The sequence below is a fragment of the Canis lupus genome, chromosome 2 (assembly GCF_048164855.1).
Source record: "Canis lupus baileyi chromosome 2, mCanLup2.hap1, whole genome shotgun sequence".
Taxonomy (NCBI): Eukaryota; Metazoa; Chordata; class Mammalia; order Carnivora; family Canidae; genus Canis; species Canis lupus.
The window spans coordinates 7,478,545-7,500,256 of NC_132839.1; the positions used below are offsets into that span (position 1 = coordinate 7,478,545).

The 21,712-nt window shown below is 34.7% G+C and overlaps 1 long non-coding RNA gene across 1 annotated transcript in view; it reads right to left on the minus strand.

The window, feature by feature from the left end:
* Positions 1 to 339: 339 nt before the first annotated feature.
* The window catches only part of LOC140609813 (uncharacterized), a 170,487-nt gene continuing 149,114 nt past the window's right edge, over positions 340 to 21,712 (minus strand). The window contains exons 3-5 of the long non-coding RNA XR_012011534.1: positions 13,154 to 13,261; positions 8,720 to 8,918; positions 340 to 477 (exon numbers count right to left, since the gene is read on the minus strand). This is a non-coding gene — a long non-coding RNA (uncharacterized lncRNA). The remainder of the gene's footprint in view (positions 478 to 8,719; positions 8,919 to 13,153; positions 13,262 to 21,712) is intronic.

Here is a 21,712-nt window from a genome sequence, read left to right on the forward strand (position 1 = left end):
TCTTATAAATTCTACCTATAAATATTTATTGAGCACTTGCTCAATAACTGGTACTAGAAATTTGAAATAGAGTAATAAATTTATTGAGACCCTGCTGTTATAGAATTTACATTTTCATGAACAAATGGTAAACAAATAAAAGGAAAACTTTATATACTATGTGATAGTTTTGTGTCAACATGATTGGGCTAAGAGATGTCCCGACAGCTGGTGTCATCAGAAGATATGAACATTTAAATCAGTAGATTGAATAAAGATCTGCCCTTACCAGTAAGGGTGGGTACCATGCAATCATTGAGGGCCAAAACAGAATAAAAAAGTGGAGGTAAGGCCAATTGACTTTATTTTCCTGACTCCCATCTTCTCTAGCCATCAAACATTGGAGCTTCCAGTTCTCATACATTGGACTCACCAGTGGCCTCCTGGTTCAGCAGCTTTTAGAAGATAGATCTTGGGACTTCTTTGGCCTCCATAACACTGTAAGACAATTTCTATAGTAAATCTTTTTCTATGTCTAACATCTAGGTCTATATATCCTATTGGTTCTGTTTCTCTGGAGAATCTTGACTAACATACCTGCCTAAAGTAGGTACTAATACTACTATGAACAGGATTTTGAAATTTGAAGAAGCTAAGCTAGAAGGGAGACAAAGATCTAAACCAGTAAAGTGGCCAACCAACTAAAGATCTGCTAAAAGACCTTATAATAAAGAGGAGGAAACATCCTGTAGCCCCACCAGGAGTGCACAGGGTTCCTTTTCCTCCATATCTTCAGCAGCACTTGTTGTTTCTTGTCTTTTTTTTTATTCTAGCCATTCTGAAACACGGAAGGTGATTATCTCATTGTGGTTTGATTTGCATTTCTCTGATGATTAATGATGCTGATCATCTTATTATACTTGTGTTGGCCATCTGGATGTCTTCGGAAAAATGTCTATCCAGGTCCTCTGCCTATTTTTAAAACAGATTATTTGTCTTTGTTTTGGTTGGTTTGTTTGTTTTGGTGTTAAGTTGTATATCTATCTGTATGTTTTGGATATTAACCCCTTATCAGATACATCATTTCCAAATATCTTCTGCCATTTAAGAGGTTGTCTTTTCATTTTGTTGATAGTTTTTGTGCCAGGCAAAAGCTTTTTTTTTTTTTTTTTTTTTTTTTTTTTTTTCTCTTTTCTGAGGAGACATAACAAGAAAAACATCAAATTGTTGGCTATGTTTTCTTCTAGGTGTTTTATGGTTTCGTGTTGTACAATTAGGACTTTAATCCATTTTGAGGTTATTTTTGTTTTTAGTGTAAGAAGGTGGTCCTGTTCATTCTTTTTATATGTAGCTGCCCAGTTTTCCCAGCATCATTTATTGAAGAGGCTTTCTTCCATTGTATATACTTTGTCTTCTTTGTTATAGATGAATTCATCATATAAGTTGGGTTTCTTTATGGACTCTGTATTCTGTTTCCTTGATTTATGTGTTTATTTTTGTGCCAGTGCCATGATGTTTGATTACTACAGCTTTGTAGTATATCTGGAAATGTGGGATTTTCCCAAGATTTATTCTTTTCTCATTATGGCTTTGACTATTTGGGTTTTTGGTGGTTCCATACAAATTTTAGTATTATTTGATCTAGCTGTGTGAAAAATGCTGGTGGCATTTTGATAGGAATTGCACTGAATCTATTGATTGCCTCGGGTCGTATGGACATTTTAACAACATTCTTCCAATCCATGATCATAGAGTATCTTTCCATTTGTTCCTGCTGTCTTCAGTTTTATGCTTTTTGTAACAGTTATAATTGGATTTGTTTACTTAATTTCTCTTTTTGCTACAGAAATGCAAATAATTTCTGGGTATTAATTTGGTATCCTGCAAGTTTACTAAATTGATAAATTCTAGTAGTTTTTTGATTGGGTCTTCTGGGTTTCCTATGTATAGTATCACTTCATCTGTAAATTGTGACAGTTTAACTTCTTCCTTACCAATTTGGATGGTTTTTGTTTTTTCTTAATGCTCTGGCTAGCACTTCCAGTACTACATTGAAGTGGTGAGAATAGAAAACCTTATCTTGAATCTTAGAAGGAAAGCTTTTAGTTTTTTACTGTTAAGAATGATGTTGGTTATGGGCTTATCATATATGGCCTTTATAATGTTGAATTATGTTCCCTCTATACCCAGTTTGTTGAGGGTTTTTATAATAAAATGATGTTTTGTCAAATGCTTTTTCTGTATCAATTGAAATGATCACATGATTTTTATCATTTTCTTAATGTGGTATGTCATATTCATTGATTTGTAGAAGTTGAACCATAATGCAATCCCAGGAATAAATAACACTCGATCAAGGTGTATGATCCTCATAATGTACTGTTGAATACAGTAATATTTTATTGAGGATGCCCAACAGAGATAGTGACCTATTTTTTTTTTTTTTTTGGTCTGGCTTTACTCAGGGTAATATGGGCCTTCTGAGCTTGAAAGTGTTTCTAGAAACCTATAAATTACCAAAACTGGAACAGGAATAAATAGAAAACTTGAACATACTGATAACCAGTAAAGAAATTGAATTAGTAATCAAAAAAAAACTACCAACAAACAATATTCCAGGGCCAGATAGCTTCATAGGCAAATTCTAGCAAACATATAAAGATGAGTTAGTGCCTATGCTTCCTAAATTATTCCAAAAAAATAGAAAAGGAAGGGAAACTTCCAATTTTTTCTAGGAACTACGCTGATACCAAAGCCAGATAAAGACACCACTGAAAAAAAGAACTACAGACCAATATCCCTGAAGAAAATGGATGAAAAAATTTCAATGAAATCCTAGCAAACCAAATCCAACAATACACCAAGTGGGATTTATTCCTGGGTTATAAGTGTGGCTCAGTATTTGCAAATCAATGTAATATACCACATTAATAAAAGAAAGGATGAGAACCATATGATCATTTTAATAGTTTCAATAGATGCGGTAAAAGCATTTGGTAAAGTACATCCTTTCATGATAAAACCCCTCAAAAAAGTAGGTTTAGAGGGAACATATCTCAATATAAAAAGGGCATTTATGAAAACCCACAGCTAGTATCATCCTCAATGGAGGAAAACTGAGAGCTTTTCTTCTACAGTCAGGAACAAGACAGGGATCTCTACCCTCATCATTGTTATTAACATAGTACTGGAAGTCCAATTCACACCAGTCAGACAACAAAAAGAAATAAAAGGCATTTAGGTTGAAAAAGAAGAAGTAAAACTCTCATTATTTGTGGATGACATGATGCTATATACAGAAAACCCTAAAGATTCTACCAAAAACAAACAACAACAACAACAAAAAAACCCTGCTAGAACTGATAAATGAATTCAGTAGAGTCACAGGATACAAAAATCAACGTACAGAAATCTGTTGCATTTTTATACACAAATAATAAAGCAAGAAAAAGAAATTAGGGAATCAATAGTATTTATAATTTCTCCAAAAATAGTAAGATACCTAGGACAAAACCTAACCAAAGAGGTGAATGTACACTAAAAGCTATAAAATACTGATGACACACAAAAAAATAGACATTCCAGCTCATAGGTTGGAAGAACAAATATTGTTAAAATGTTTATATTACCAAAAGCAATCTACATATTTAATGCAATCACTGCATATTTAATGATACCACCAGCATTTTTTCTCAGAGCTAGAACAAACATTCCTAAAATGTATATGGAAACACAAAAGACCCCAAATAGCCAAAGCTACTCTGAAAAAGAAAAAGCTGGAGGCACCACAATTCCAGACTTTATATTACAAAGCCGTAGTATTTAAAACATTATGGTACTGGCACAAATATGGACACACAGATCAGTGGAAAGGAATAGAAAACACAGAAATGACCTTACAATTATATGGTTAATTTCCATTGGGGAAAAGAATGTCTCTTCAACATAGTGTTGGGAAAACTGGACAACGTGGAAAAGAATGAAACTGGACCACTTAATTTTACCATACACAAATTCAAAATGTATTCAAGACCTGAAACAAACAAAAAAAAAAAAATCCTAGGGAGTACAGAAGCAGCAATTTCTCTGACATCAGCCATAGCAACTTCTTTCTAGTAAGGTCTCCCAAGGCAAAAGAAACAAATATTTTTTAAACTATTGGGACACTTAACCGAAATAAACAGCTTCTGTGAAGGAAACAATAAATCTAAAAGGCAACCTATGGAATCAGAGAAGATAATTGCAAATTAGATATGATAAAGGATTAGTATCCAAAATATATAAAGAACTTATAAAACTCAACACCAAAAAAAAAAAAAAAAGAATAATCCAGTTAAGAAATGAATAGATATTTTCCCAAAGAAGACAGAACTGATGGCCAATGGACACATGGAAAGATGCTCAACATCACTGATTATCAGGGAAACACAAATCAAAAGTACAATGAGTTATCATTTCTCACCTGTCAGAAAGTCTAAAATCAACAGCACAAGAAAAAACAGGTATTGGCAAGGACGTGGAGAAAGGAGAAAGGTTGGTGCGAGTGCAAACTAGTACAGCCACTATGGGAAACAGTATGAAAGTTCCTCAAAATGTTAAAAATAGAACTACCTTTTTGACCAAGCAATCACATTACTAGTTATTTATCCAAAGAAAACAACATACTAATTCAAAGGGGTACATGCACCTCATGTTTGTAGCAGAATTCTCTACAATAGCCAAATTACAGAAACAGCCCAAGTATCTATTGATCAATACATATATATATGTAGTCATATATATGTGTGTGTGTGTGTGTGTGTGTGTGTGTGAACAAACTGATAGTGACCAGAGGGGAGGTGAGTGAGGGGATGAGTGAAATAGGTGATGGATATGAAGAGTGTGTACATGTTGTGATGTATGGAAGTGTTGAGTCACTGTATTGTACACCTCAAACTAATATTACACTGTGCGTTAGCCTGACTTTAAGTGTTTTCAAAAATAAATAAAATGTATTTAAGAGAACAAAATTAGGTCATGGAGATAGCAACTGGCAAAATAATAATGAACAAAATTAACTCCCATGTATTTTTTGTGAAGGCAGTATAATTAAAAAGAAAAAAGTATTCCTTCCTCTTCTGTATTCTGAAAGAGTTTGAGAAGGATTAGTATTAATTCCTCTTAAAACTCTTCTTAGATTTCACCAATGAAGCCATCTGGTCCTACACTTTCTTCCTTGAGAAACTTTAGTAATTGGTCTCTTCAAATTGTCTTTTTTTTTTTTTTTTTCCATGAGTTAGTCTTGATGTGTTGTGTTTTGGGGATTTTATCCATTTATTTCATGTTGTCCACTTTGTTGGCATATAATTGTATATGTATATTATCAGTTGTAATGTCTTCTCTATCATTAGAATTTGATATGAGTTCTAATCTTTTATCTTGGGTATGTCTAGCTAACATTTTGTTGATTTTATCTTTTTTTTTTTTAAATAGCTCTTAGTTTTACTGATCTTTTTGTCTCTATTTCATTTATTTTTGCTCTTTGTTATTTATTTCATTCTGATAACTTTGGGCTTAATTTGCTCTTCTTTTTCTTGAGGAATAAAGCCAGATTGTTTGAGATATTTGTTTCTTAATGTAGCATTTATCTCTATAAATATCCTTCTTAGGAATGCTTTTTGTTCTGAGTTTATGGTATGTTGTATTGCCATTTCCATTTATTCGTCTCATGATACTATTTGATTTCCCCTTTGGTTTTTTTCTTGATCCATCTGTTGTTCAGGGACATGTTGTTTAATCTCCACATATTTGTAAGTTTTCCAGCATGTAATTGATTTTTAGGTTTATACTATTGTGGTTGGGAGAGAATACATGGTGAGATTTCAACCTTTTTAAATTTATTAAGACTTTAGTGAAAGACCGGGGAATGGGCAATTTTGGTGGCTCCCTCTTGTGCAGAGCCCTGGTGAGATAGCTGGTTAACAACTGCTTCTTTGTTTGCTACAGTCCTGTGGGACTCATGAATGGAAGCCCCTTCAGCTATCAGAATCAGACATTTGTAGACCTGTCTCTTGGCTGTAATTGCAAAAGCTGGGGTGCAGATGTGTATGCAAGCTCCTTCCAGGGATTTTTCTGTTGAGTTGGGGCAGGATGCAGGGAGACAGCAGGAGTGGTGTCTACCAGCTTACCTAGTTTCTGAGTAGACGTACATCAGCCCCTGGAATCAATTTTTATGTGATTATTTTCTCATTTGCCTCATGTGTGGGAGTCACACAGCTATTTTCTGTTGGTGCACCATGGAATGGGGAATCTTAGGAGCTTCCCCTGTCGACACCTTGGTCAACTCCTTCTCTACTATATTCTTAGGCATAGTTCCCACCAAGTTATTGATCTCTTAAATGTTCTAACTACTCATAGTCCAAAACCATGCTCAACAGATGATACAATTAGTCCATCAAGCCAAAAAAAAAAAAAAAAAAAAAAAAAAGCTAAGGCCAATCTAACCCTGGAAACCACAAATTCCAACTTCACAATTCTTATGCATCTTGAATAATATTTAAAGACAGGAATTGTCTATCTTAAACATAGAGGGGATGGCCAAGGTGTGCACACTTGCCTATTTACTAATTCACTGATGTGGCTTGGCCAAAATTTTGTCAGGCTTCCTGTCTCCCCATTGTCCTATGAACTCTATCTTACTCAGGATTCTAAGGTATACTAAAGGGATAGAACATATTCCCTTTAAAGCTCATTCTGATGATCAGCTGGCAACAGGAAGGAACATTAAGTGTTAGGCCACCTTTTTCCCTCTCAGGTCTTGCTGACTCTCTTTGACCCTGCTTACTATTCTCTATATAAATCTTTTCTGTTTGATTTTGAAATACTTGCAGATCTCAATGTCTAGGTGTTTTTCTTACTGCAATAGTCTTTTCAGATAGTCTTTTCTTGGCAGAGTTCAGATTTGTTTTTATTTAAAAACATATTACACAAAATGAAACAAAAAACCTATTATAGTGTTTTATATCCACTGATTATAAATACTGCATAAATAAATTTTCATTTCCTGTAATATTGGTTGGGAATGATAACCACTTTATTAAGAATGGTGGCTATACAGTGAAGGAAGAGGTAGTGAATGGAGTGTATTTACATGAATTATGTAAAGAGCCCCAACAATTTGGAAACATTTCAATTTTTAAGCTGGAATTTGGGTACAAAACATGTTCATTTAATATTATTTATATTGCATGGTATCTCTAAAGTACTTCAATTTCTTACTAAGGCTTTGATAATGCTAAAAAGAAACAACAGACCCAAAATAGAATCACTTGTGTTTAGCCCCACATCAGCAAATCAAGATTTAATACCTAATATAATTGCCTTTTCAGCCTTTCTCAGGAATGTAACCTTTACCTAATCAACCAGGAATTACCTGGTCAGCACTGGTGAGGTAATCCCTGATAAGACCCCTCTGTTCCCCATCAGTAGGTTACCTAGCCTGAAACAATCCACCCTGTGCTAATAAATTTCTTTTCCACTCCCTCTGTGCCTTTAAAAACCTTCTCTTTTCTGAAGCTTTGCAGAGTTCCTTTCTATTTGTTAGAAAGAATAATGGTTGATTCATGAATCATTAAATAAAGCCAATATCATCTTTGAGTTTACTCAATTGAATTTATTATTTTTTTTTTTAACAATAGTAAAGAAGGAAACAAATCAACAATAGCAGTGGAGAGAAGGCAAGGCTATTGTCGGCATTTAATAGCTTTACATATTTCTTTCATTAGCAAGGGTTAAAAATAGATTGAAAACTAAGATTCAAATTGTTTTCAATCAAAAACTTGGGTATTGTAAGCTTTCCCTTGAAGTACACGTCTCAGTGGCAAAGAGTTCCAGAATTAAGTTCGTTGTTGACCCCTTCTATTTCTGTCACCTTGGAACCTCTGATCCCTCATCTATGAGATGTGGTATAAGTGCTACTTCTTCAGGCTATTTTAGGTTTAAACAACAAAATCCAACTAAGTAAATTTAAAGATGTAATTGGCTTTACTAAATAATTCGTGAATTAGCATCCCACCTAGCAAACAGGAACTCCATCGAGCTGCAGAAAAGGAAAGGCTTTAGAGGTAGCGAGGGAGTGGTAAAAAGTAAATTATTAGCAAAGAATACATTGTTTTTAGGCAAGGTTGTTCTCTTAAGAGGAACAGGAGGGGTCTATCAGTAAATTTCCTAGTGATGACCAGGAAATTCCAGGTTAACTGGTTAAATGTTACATTCCTGGGGGAGTTGAAACTACAGTCAGGTTAGGGAGTAAGTCTTGGTTTTCTGACATGGGGCTCTTAACATAGACTCTCAGCTTAAGTGAGAGATGTGATCAAAATATAAGGCATTAGCGCCACTCTGAGCTACTGCACTGTATTTCTTGCAGCTTTTGTTGATTTTTTGTGTGTGTGGTATTCACAGGTCATAACTTCAGGTTCATGATTTTTAAGCCATTTTCTTTAATCATTAGGCATGCATAAGCCCAAGGAAAATGACAACCCTCACAAAGGCAAACCTTGTTGGTGCACAAAATACTCTCACTAAGGTGGCATTGCTAATGGACAAATAGCAGGTTTTGATGTCAAATCCAGGGTTCTAAAAGGCAAACGTTACCCTGTTAGAAATGGACTGAGGCCTGTGTCACAGGAAAGGGAAAAAAGGAAAGAAGAAAGGATTTCGTGTGTAAAACATGAAGTTGTAATCTTGGAAGGATTCAGTTTACCTCAAAGTCAGCTACTTCTCCTCCTATCCATTTGATCAGAAGGTCTCTGGAATCTGTCACGTGGAGCCTTTTGCAGTTATGAGATGCATGTCCAAGGGTTAAGTCCCTGAGGTTTGGCTGCTACTGACTGGGGAGGAATGTTTGCTACAGTAAGTCTCAAGGAGATTCAAGGGCAGTCTTTGTTTTACTGAATCCAAATCTGAAGGGTAGGATACAAATGGAAATGTTAGTTTGAAGAGTCAAAGACAGATTTTTACAAAAAGGAGAAGAATTTAGGATGTAGTTCAGTTTACAAGTATACTGGAACCTCAACAGGATTAGAACCTAATACAAAAGTATAAAAATATTTATTTCTCTATATAATCACTCTCCATTTTTTAATAGCAAAATATGTTTGCATTAAACTTTGCCTGATTACATATGTGTATCCCAGGAATAGTAATTGACCACTTAAACTCTTTTTTTAAAATGACTTTGCTGGAAGCTTGTAAGCAAAGTAACTGTTTTTTTGCCCTCATCTCTCTCATATAGGATATTCCAGTCAAATATAACCATTATTTTCAAACGTGTTCCATCATGGGAAGAACAGATTCTCATTGAACTTATGTAAGTAACTTTTGTCAAACATAAACATAAAGGAGAAAAAAGACCAGAAAAAGAATCTTGAGAAACCACAAAACAAGTAACAAAATGGCAATACACACATATCTATGAATAATTACTTTGCTTTTTGATTGGATCATTTTGTCAATTTAGAGTGATAGAATAGATTTTAAGAAAACCTTAAAAGATCAAGAGTTTTTGAATTTTGGAGAGATTAAGTATATCTCACTGAATTGTTCATGGGCTTAAAAGGCTTCCTAAGGCCTAATAAAGTAAAACATACAGCCAGGAATATTTAAAACGAGAAGTCACAAAAATTAGGGTCCTCTTCCTCATTTCATTTTGACCTCTGTTACTCATTCTGCTTGTTCATTTTTCCATTAGTTCTGGGAATTCTTACTCAGTTCAGTCGTATGATATGAAAGTCACCAAAAACTTGTATTCTAACAGACTTCTCAGATTCCTTTCCATAAATTTCCCTGAAAATTTTTGTAAAAGCATCTGAATAAAACAAGAACTGTTGGTAAACAGCCATTTCAAAGGTCTGATTAGAACTCATAATATAGTTAACAAAAAAATTTGGGTTATTTCTAGGTCATAAAACATTGTTAAGATTATGACTGATAGCATTAAAATTTTGATATATCCTGATAATTTTTTTACAATTTGTACAACACTAATATTAATATGACTATAATATATATATTTACCCACACAATGTAAGCTAAGAAGGTTTAGCATTACCTATTTGACAATGCTCTCCATATAATTTAGCAAACCAAATAAGCCACATTAGTTTAATATTAAACTTCCTATGAGAAAACAAATTCTTGAAATGTTCCAGGTACTCCCTGCAATATTTCAAAGTTAATTTGTGGTCAAAATTATTCACTTTAGAATTTGGATTTGGACACTTGACTAAATAGGACCATAGGTGACTGTGAAGCAAGAGTTTTCTATGTAACCAAAGTGATAAGACTTCACAGGTAAATACAGAAAGTTACATAGTCTTGAGCAAAACTTAGCTCTTTTAATATCAGGAAGGCTGAGTTTACTTAAGTAACCAACAACCTGATGAAGACAAAACACAGAATCTTTGTTTTTCTAGGCCGATTACAATAAAGTTAAACAACCTAAGAAAACTTTGTCCTTTTAACGGAGGAAAAAAAAATGAATTTAAATTTTTATCAGTGTCCTTTAAATATTCAAACTCTTATTTATATCTATCTTAGCCAGCTTGACTAAGCTTACTTTTCATTAAACTTACTTTTCAGAGATTCCTTTGCCACAAATCTGTAACTTTTTGCCTTTGGATTTTGTCTCTATTTTCCTCCTTTCAAATAACTACATTTACTTTAGGACAACATTACTTTCTTTTCCCTCAACAAAAATGAATTTCCATTCTTAACTTTTATTACCTAAAGTATACACACTTCCTTCCTTCTTCTTCTTCTTTTTTTTTTTTTTTTGCATTCAGAGAGGTTCCTCTTATTTCTAATAGTTTTATTCACATATTTTAATTAGAATTCTTAGCCCTTAGTTTGCTTAATTTTAGAAATTAAAGGTTCCTAAGTAAAATTAAGAAAACCAAGTAGCAATCATTTGTGAACTATTAGAGTAGCATTCTTTCAGGTTGACAAATTTTTGAATACATTTCATAATTTCTAGAAACAAGCTTCTTCATGGTACAACTTTTGAATAAAAGACAAAAAATGCTTCCTAAAAAACTCAAATGTATCTTTAATTTCTCTGTGATAAGGAAGAGTAGATAAACCTATGTTCGGTACCTAATATATCACTATTTTAAGTTTCAGGTTACCAAAAAGATTTGGAAAGTATTTTTAAGTAGATGTAAAACACAATTATTGTTAAGAGGTTAAAAAGTTAGGTTAACTTTTTATCTTATATCTATCTAAATCACTTGCTCCCAACAACTGTGTTTCGATTACCCACAAAAACCTCATGGGACATTAGACCAAATCAACCATCATTCAAAGCTACTTTTTTTGACAGATTTCTCAAGATCTAATATGAGCTCATTCAACTAATAAACCCAAAATAAAATGTTATGTCTGCATTATATCCAATGTTGATAACTCTGACATGTCTTTATATATTAAACCACCAAATTAGTTTTTATTTGCTGAAAATCATGTGAACTTGAAAACTTTGGGGTTAGTTTCTATTATATTTTTAAGATAAGTGCTTAATTTTCCAGTGCTCATTTTTAAACAATCCAATAGACCTCTGATAAATTAATTTTAGTGAGACCACTCAGAAGTAGAAAATGTCACGAATCTATAATAGGCACACATAAACATACAGAGATCTTACAGTTATTGTTTAAAAATTTTTAGCCATGAGATGGCTATGATAAGGCAAAACTCATTGGTTGTTGGATAACAGTGGGACCCAAACTTTTTCTGACAGATGTAACAACTTAAAGAGATCTGCTCAGATGGCCTGAGATTTTTCTACTAAATCGTTTTAGAGAAGACATGATTTTTCATTCAAAGGACATTTCCCCATTATACTTCTGATAAGAATTATCTCCCTAAAGTTTGTATTTTTATTTTCAGAGACATAGGGAAAGAATGCAAGTTCCTCCAAGAATTTGGATTTGTAAGCCCAGTAATTTACAAGCCCTTTGAGATAAAAAGTAAACAGAGATAAACTCTGGAGTGCCTTTTGAGCTGAGTTTCCAGTTTTATTAACCTAAAGACAGTTGCTTTTAATTCCTCAAAGAATTGAATCTTAGCCTGGATGTTGAAGGAATGACCTAACCATCTATCTGTGTTAGAATAAATTTGTTTTGTTTATTCTAGTTTTCCCTTGGCCGTTCAAGAGACTAATGCAGAAGTTTATCAGAAAACCCCTCAGAGTCTCATCAACTCTGGGAGAGGCATAAAGGGGGGTGCTTATTTGAAGGTAGATACTGAGGTGTTTTTAGACCCATTAATTTGGTGGACTTTTGTTTACACTTGCGTAAAAGGCATTTCAAACAGACCACTAGAATGAGTATTTAAGTAAAGGAGAAGAGAGGGAAGCAGCAAGAGTCCATCTTACAGTCTTTTGCAATAGGTACTTCTTTGCATCTTTTTTTTTTTTTTTTTTATCAGCTTTCTGCAATGAAACTATTTTTGGAATTTTGAAGTCTGCTTCTAAGTACACTTCTTAAATGATCTTATCAAATGGGGTTGCTCCTCTTAATGGCCTGTGGGACTCTAGTTTGTAATTATCCTGAGGGCTGGCAGCAGTTTGGTTGGAACCCAGCTATAAATGGAGTGTAGCCTACATTTCTGTCTGGCCTTATTTTGATGCCCCCAACATATTAGTTACCAAGCCAAATTCTTCAAGACACAAAACAAGCTTAGTAAGATTTTGCCATTTTTGAAAATATTTATGGCTCCTGCTTCTGCAACCCTAGTGCTAAGACATAAAATAAGCAGGTGTGCCAGAATGTGTCACGCTTAACTCTTTGGATTTTTAAAGATCCCATTTAAAACAAATTTTATTCACCTGAGGCCCCCCACTGGACCCAGTCCAGTCTAAATGGGGCCCAGTACAGTTCCTAAATTGAACTCAATCCAGCTCAAATCAGACCTGGTCTAATCCCACACCCAAACCAGTCTTTAAATTGGACCCAGTCCAACTCTGGCAGGTAACCTCCAGTAATTCCCAATATGGCAATGGCTAGGGTTTTCCACTAAAAAAAAAAAAACCTGAGAATTGTGTCTGCCAGTTTAAGCTGCCCTGAATTATAAGGGAAAATCAAATAGACTGGGAGCAAGAAGCAAAGACAATGGAGCTCAGAACTGAGAGTGAACTTACCCAAGGCCTTTGGTAACAGTGAGAGACTGTGAACTCAGAGGGTTCTTAGGATATTTCTTCTTGTTCCCCAAAGCCAACATCTGTCTGTTCTGGATCCTGTTGCTGCCACTAAATTGGTTAAATAACAATAACAAAACAAAAAACAGCTGAATAAAAGTGAAGATCTAACTGGTTTTATTATATTTACTTAAAATTTATTAAAATGATTCACTAGTCAGCATCCCTCCCATCTAGCAAATAGAAAAGAGCTCCATCACCCATCAAGCTCCAGAAAAGTTTTGTTTTATTTTGTTATAAGGTAGAGAGGGAGTGGAAAAAGGAAATTAAAATTTTTAGCAAAGACTATATTATTTAATTCCCTAGTGATGACCGGGACATTCCAGGTTAACTAGTTAAAGATTACTTTCCTGGGGGAGTTGAAATTGCAGCATTTCACGGAACTGGAATAAACAATGCTAAAATTTGTACGAACCACAAAAGACCACAAATAGCCAAAGCAACCTTGAAAAAGAAAAAGCTGGAGACTTTACCATTCCAGACTTCAAGTTATAGTATAAAGCTCTAATGATCAAGATATGATAAGGGCACAAAGACAGACACATTGACCCATGGAACAGAATCCCAGAAATGGACCCACAGCTCTAATCTTCAGCAAAGCAGGAAAGGATATCCCCTGGGGAAAAAGACAGTCTCTTCAACAAATGGTGTTGGAAAAACTGGACCATTTCCTCACACCATACACAAAAAACAAATTAAAAGTGGATGAAAGACTTAAATGTGAGACAGGAATACATCCAAATCCTAGAGAAGAACACAGGTAGCAACCTCTTTGACTGTTGCCGTAGAAATTTCTTATTAGCTAAGGCAGGGAAAACAAAAGCAAAAATGAACTATTGGGACTTCATCAAGATAAAAAAAACATTTTGCATAGTTCAGGAAACTATCCACAAAACTAGAAAGCTACCTTTACAAATGACATACCTGATAAAGTGTTAGTATCCAATATCAAGAACTCATAACCACCCCCCCAAAAAAAATAATCCAGTTAAGAAATGGGCAGAAGACATGAATAGACATTTTTCCAAAGACAACTTACAGACACTAACAGATACATGAAAAGATGGTCAACATCATCAGGGAACTACAAATTAACACCACAATGAGATACCACTTCACATCTGTTAGAATGGATAAAATTAACACCAAATGGAAATGTGTTACTGACAGGTGTTGGCAGGGATGTGGAAAAAGGAAAACCCTTTTGCACTGTTGGTGGGAATGCAAACTGGTGCAATCACTCTGGAAAACAGTATGGAAGAAATATCCTATGACCCAGCAATTGTACTACTAGGTATTTACCTGAAGAATGCAAAAATAGTGATTCAAAGGGACATACACACCATGATGTTTATAGCAGCATTATTAACAATAGCCAAATTAAAAACAAAGCAAACAATAGCCACATTTTGGAGCAAGTCCAAATGTCCATCAACTGATGAGTGGATAAAGAGGTGGTATATACAGAAAATGGAATATTACTGAGTCATCAAAAAGAATGAAGTCTTGCCATTTGCAATGATACAGATGGACTTAGAGTATAGGACGCCATGTGAAATAAGTTAAAGACAAGTGCCATATGATGTCACTCATATGTGGAATTTAAGAAAAGAAACAGATGAATATGTGGGGGGAAAAGGGAGAAAAACCATAAAACAAACTCTTAAATATAGAGAATTGCTGAAGATTGATAGAGGGAGAAAGACAGTGGATGGGCTAAATTGATGATGGGGATTAAAGAAGACACTGGAGAAGAGCACTAAATGTTATATGTAAATGATGAGTTCTAACCTTGAAGCTAATATTCCACTGTATGCTACTAAATGGAATTTAAATAAAAACTTGAAACAAACAAATGTGGCTCTTAATACAAATGGCTTCATGTGGGGTCTGTGGTTTCCTTTTTCACAGAGGTAAAATAGATATAACTAGGTACTTAAGTATGTAAAATGTTAAAGGCAATTCTTTAAATAAAAGATTATGACAAAAGATTCATAATAAACTATCTTCCACATGATTTTTACAGGCAGACTCAGGACCGCAACGAAGCCTGAGATTCTAGATTTAAAGACATTCTGTCTCCTAAATTAAAAAGAAAAAAAAAAAAAAAGAAAAAATATTTAAGAGATCATTTTAGAAGTTGAGAGACTTGCATTATAATACCAGCCCTGATACTAATAAGATATATATTTTGGCCTCTGTAAAATATTTTTGTTGAGCATGTAATAGTAATATACCACAGTAAGTGGTAAATGCTGAAGACAAGGTTAAATAAAATAAATTCATTTGTTCTAGGAGCTTACATTATATCATCTATAAAATGGGTGCCCTTAAATTAAATATTTTTGTTTTGCTCAGGCTCCAATAATTCCCAAAAACAATTGCTTTGCCAGAGGTGATCTTGATTTTTTTTTTTTTTTTTTTTTTTTTAACACAGAACTACTATTAAGACAGAAGAGTCAACTGTATGCACCTATGATACAAGTTTTCACCTGGGCCTAAGGCAAGGATCTGCGATATTGTATGTTGCTTATCTACAAGAAGGGAAATTCCCTCTCCCCACAACCTTGCTGTACAGCCCCAGGTGCACTATGTAATTTCCAAGTCTTTACTATTTCTTTAAGAATAAATGTTACCCCCCCCCCCCCCCCGCCCTGCACTTTGAAAATAGCTAGCATGTGGCTTTCCCTTAAAGATTATACTTTGTGGTATTTCTGGTCCAAGATGTCATTGTAGAAAAGCCCTGAATTTACCTCCTCCACAGACACACCCAATCTGCACCTATTTATAGAGTAATTCCTTCAGAAGAACTGGACAGCTTTGGCACAACAAAAGATAAACCATATAGAGAACAAGGAAGAGAAAAGTAGACACAGTAACAAAGGGAACAATGCCGCAAACTGCAGTGGGGAGGGATAGTAGTGAGAAATCATGAGCAGATTCCTGTGCTCTGGGCACACACACACACACACACACACACACACACAAAAGCCACCATTTAAAAAAGCAACTGGTACATAAAAGATCCAACCTTAGAACTCCACCAAATAGCAAAGAAACTTCCAGGAAGGAGGAGTTGTGAATGCTGTGGTTTATACTTCCCCTCTCCCTTGGGAACAGAATCTGGACACCATAGCCAGTTTGCCTCCTCAAAGAGCATCAGGTTGCCCCAGGCAAGGCAGGCAGGCCCAGGTTTAAAAGAGTAAGTGGATTATAAAAGACCCAGCCCTAGATCTCCTCCAAAGTATGTGCTGAAAAATCATCTGATAACCTAATGAGGTTTCCCTTGTAGATAATACTTTGCTCTTTCATGCTGCTATTATGATTCTCTCTAGATCTTTAACCTTTGCCTTTTAATTATCTTGCTATGGACCGTCTTGGAACTTTCGGTGCTTCTTCAACCTGGATGTCTGGTTCCTTTGTCAGGTTAGGAAAGTTTTCAGGTATTATTCATTAAGTTTTCTCCCCTTTATTTTCTCCTTCTGGGACCCCTATAATGTGAATGTTCACTTGATGTCCAAGAGATCCCTTAAGCCATCCTCATGTTTTGATTTTTCTTTTTCTTTTTTTTTTTTAAGACTTTATTTATTCATGAGAGACAGAAAGCAGATACTTTGGAGGCAAGAATGGAATGGCATATTATATTCAAAGAGCTAAATGAAAAAATCTACAACCAAGAATACTGTACTTAGTTGGCAAGGTTGTCATTCAGAATTGAAGAAAAGATAAAAAATTTCCCAAACATTAAAGAAATTCATCACCACTACACTGGCCTTATAAGAAATGCTAAAGGTACTTATAAGAAATACTAAAGGTACTTAAAAGCAGCCATAAGAAGAAGACAATGATGGATAAAAGTCTACAAAATATGAAAGCATATACTTTCAATGTGAGGAGGAGGATGTAAAAAAGTTGTTTTAGAATCTCTTCAAACTTAAATGACTGTTAACTTAATATAGACTGTTAACAACTTAGGATTCTAGATATGAACCTCATAGTATTGCAAACTCAAACCCTCTAACAGATACAGGAAAAAATAAAGTAAGCCAAGCATAACATTACAGAAAGTCACCAATCATAGAGAGAAAGAGAAGGAACAGACAACTACAAAAATAACTAGAAAATAATTACTGAAATGACCTTAAGTACATGCCTTTTAATGATTTAAATGTAAATTGTCTAAATACTCTAATCAAAAGACATAGGGTGGAAGAACTGATTGTTTTTTTAAAAGACCCATTTATATGCTGCCTACAAGAGACTCTTGGCAGACCTACAGCCACATCAAACTGAAAGAATGGAAAAATATATGCTTTGCAAATAGAAGAAAAAAAAAAAAAAAAAGCCAGAGAAGCAATGCTTATATCAGGCAAAATAGACTGAAATAAAATAAAATAAAATAAAGATTTTATTTATTTATTCATGAGAGACACACAGAGCGAGAGACAGGCAGAGACACAGGCAGAGGGAGAAGCAGGCTCCATGCAGGGAGCCCAACATGGGACTCAATCCCGAGTCTCCAGTATCACACCCTGGGACAAAGGCAGCGCTAAACCACTGAGCAACCCAGGCTGCCCCAAAATAGACTTTAAAACAAAGACTGTAATAAGGGACAAAAAGAACAAAAAGGAAAAAAAAGTTACCTACTGATAAGAGTCAATCCAATAAGAGGATTTAAAAATTATAAACTTCTATGCACCCAACATTGAGGCAGCTAAATACATAAAGAAAATATTAGCAGACATAAAGGGAGAAATTAGTAGGTATACAATAGTAGATAGAGAACTTTCACATCTTAGTTACATCAATGGATATACCATTGAGGCAGAAAATCAATAAGGAAACAGTATCTTTGAATGACACATTAGACAAGGTGGACTTGACAGAGAGAACATTCCATCTAAAAACAAAAGAACATTCTTTTTCAAGTGCACATGGAACATTCTCCAGGACAGATCACATTAGACCAAAAAACAAGTGTCAATAAATTTAAGATTGCAATCATATTATTCATCTTTTCCAACCACAATGGTATGAGACTAGAAATTAATCACAAGAAAACACTGGAAAAAAACATGAACATGTGGAGGCTAAACAACAGGCTACTAAAAAGCCTATGGGTTAACAAAGGAATCAAAGAGAAAATAAACACACATGGAGATGAAAGAAAATGAAACACAAAAGTCCAAAATCTTTGGGACTCAATGAAAACAGTTCTAAGAAATTTACAAGAATATAGTCTACCTCATGAAACAAGAGAAATCTTCTTTTTTTTTAAGTTTTTATTTATTTATTCATGAAAGACACAGAGAGAGAGAGAGAGGCAGAGATACTGGCAGAGAGAGAAATAGGCTCCATGCAGGGAGCCCAATGCAGGACCTGATCCTAGGACTCCAGGATCATACCCTGAGCCCAAGGCAGACCCTCAACCACTGAGCCAGCCATGTGTCCTGAAACAAGAGAAATCTAACTTTACCTAAAAGAAACAAAAAAAAAAAAAAAAAAAAAAGAAGAACAACAACAACAAAGCTCAGGGTTGGTAGAGAAAAGGAAATAAGTAAATAAAACAGACACACACACACACAAAACAACAAAACCTCAAAAGATCAACTCACCACTTTTTCCAAACATGGTACTAAAATTTCTTGGCATATTAGGCTTGAAAAAGAAGTAAAGGCATTCAAACGGAAAAGGAAGTATATTATTTTTGTTTGCTGATGCTATTATCAACTATCCTGTCAACTACCTATAATTGACACCTATAGGACTCAAATTATATTAAGAATACACTAGGTCTCCACCCGAAAACCTCTGGAACTCATCAACAATTTCAGTAAAATTACAGTATACAAAATCGGTATAAAAACATTAGTTGTTTCTATATATTAACAAGAAACTACCCCAAAAAGAAATTAGGAAAACAATCCCATTTGCAACAATATCAAAAAGAAAAGGTATAAATTTAACCAAGGATGGATTTCTGTACACTGAAAACTATAAGTCAATGATGAAAGAAATTGAAGAGGACACAAATATATACAGAAGTATTTCATGCTTAGGGATTGTAAGAATATTGCTAGGATGTCCATACCACTCAAAGCAATCCACAGATTCAATTCCAATGGCATTTTTCAGAGAAATGGGGAAAAAAAAAATTCCCAACATTTGTATGGATAGCAAAAGATTCCAAATAGCCAAAGCATGTTAGGAAAGCAGAATGAAGCTGGAGGCCTCACATTTCCTAATTTTAAACATTATTACAAAGCTATAGTAGGTTAAATATTATGGTATTGGCTTAAAAAGAGACACAGAGAGCAACTGAACAGAATAGGGAGCCTAGAAATGAACCCATGCATATGGTCAATTAATTTTCAATAAAGGAGCCAAGAATATTAGGAATTGGTAGTTTCTTCCATAGATGGTGTTAGGCAAACTGGAAAACCACATGCAAATGAATGAAATGGGTTATACTAGCCACAAAAATTAACTTGAAATGGACTGAGGACTTAAATGTAAGACCTAAAACCAAAAAAAAAAAAAAAAAAAAAAAAAAAAAGAATTAGAAGAAAACATAGGCGGTAGTCTCCTTAAGTCTCCTTAACACTTGGATTGGATTTGACAATAACAATGAAAGCAACCATAGCAAAAATAAACAGCAGAACTACCTCCAACTAAAAATATTCTGCAAAGTAAAGGAAACAATCAACAAAATGAAAAAGTAAACTATGGAAAGGGAGATAATATTTGCAAACCACATAAAGGGATAATACCCACAATACATACAGATGATCAACAGGTACTTGAAAAATTGTTTAACATCACACATGATCAGGGAAATGTAAGTCAAAATCACAATGAGATCCCACCTCACCTGTTAAAAGGTCTGTTATGAAAAAGATAAGAGAGCGCAAATGCTCGTGAGAATGGGAAGAAGAAAAAGGAACCCTTATATTCTGGTGGGAATGTAAACCAGTACAGGCACTTTAGAAAATATCAGAGGTTCCTCAAGAAGTTAAAAATGGAACCAGCATATGATCCAGCAATTCTACTTCTGAGTATACTTTCAAAGGAAACAAAATCATTATCTCGAAGAAATACCTGTATTCATCATGTTCATAGCATTGTTCACGGTAGCCATAAAATGGAAAAAAAAAAAAAATACAACCTAGGTTTCTATCAGCAGATGAATGCTAGGAGTATCATGGGTGTGTATACACAATGGAGTATTAGTCTTAAAAAAAAAAAAAAAAAAAAAAACGGAAATTCTGTCATTTGGTACCACATGGTTCAGGATAAACTTGGAGGGCACTATGCTAAGTGAAATAAACCAGACAGAGGAAGACAAATGCTCTATAGCATCACTTATTTGTAGGGGGCGGGGGGAGTTCATCTGCTAGAAGCAAAAATAGAAAAGTGATTCCTGAGTCCTCACATTGGATGCTTTAAATATCCTACATTTGTATTGGTCACTTACACTTTAGTAAGGCTGGGGAGAAGCACATCATACACATAAAAATGAAGAAAAATAATGGGTATCAAAGTTTGAATAAGAATAAAAAGATCAGAGATTAGAAGGGAGCCAGTCAGGAGTAAAAAGAATATTGGGCCCAAAGTGTCCTTAGATAATAGAGTAAGGATGGCAGTGGTGACGCAACAAATTTCCTGGTGTGTGGGCTGAATATATTCATTGATGGCTTCAACATCAGAGTTTTCAGGGAACAGATACATGGCAGTCACCATAGTCACTGCACAGGTGGATCCTTAGGAAGCCAGAACCACATCCGATCCTGTCTGACCACAGAAGACCCTTCACTAGAGTTCCTGGAGGTCTTTGGCAATGATGTTGATTATTTGGGGCAAGATTGTCCTGAGTCCTGATAATTTCCAGGAGCAAAGTTCATAAATTGCAGGATTTCTAGTGAACCTCCTGCATGACTCATAGTGTAGTGCCCATAAGCACAAAAGCTGCCCCCAAAAGGATCTGTAATGGCAGGCAAATCTTTTAGGTTTACTTCCAATTTCTTGTTTTCTCTTCTTAGGAACATGATGAGAAAGGAAGTTCATACATTGCTCTTAGTTTTGGAAATTTTACACCTAAGCTTAGAGTTGTAACACATTTTTATAGACCTTTTGGATTACCTAGTGCCTGTAAAGATCTGAGGTCACAGAGTAGTTAAGAAAAGCATCTGGTTGAAGATTTGATAAGGGCTAATAAGATTAGCTAGAATTAGGATTTAGTCCAATAGATACCATTAGGCACAATTGCCAAAAACAAACAAACAAAAAACAAAACAAAACAAAACAAAACAAAAACGTGTCTCAGGGGATGCTATCCAGGGTTTATGGAAATAATCGTCCCATGGATTTGTATTTTGGAATTCGTATTGGCTTTTTTTTTTTTTTAATTTTTATTTATTTATGATAGTTAGTCACACAGAGACAGAGAGAGAGAGAGGCAGAGACACAGGCAGAGGGAGAAGCAGGCTCCATGCACCGGGATCC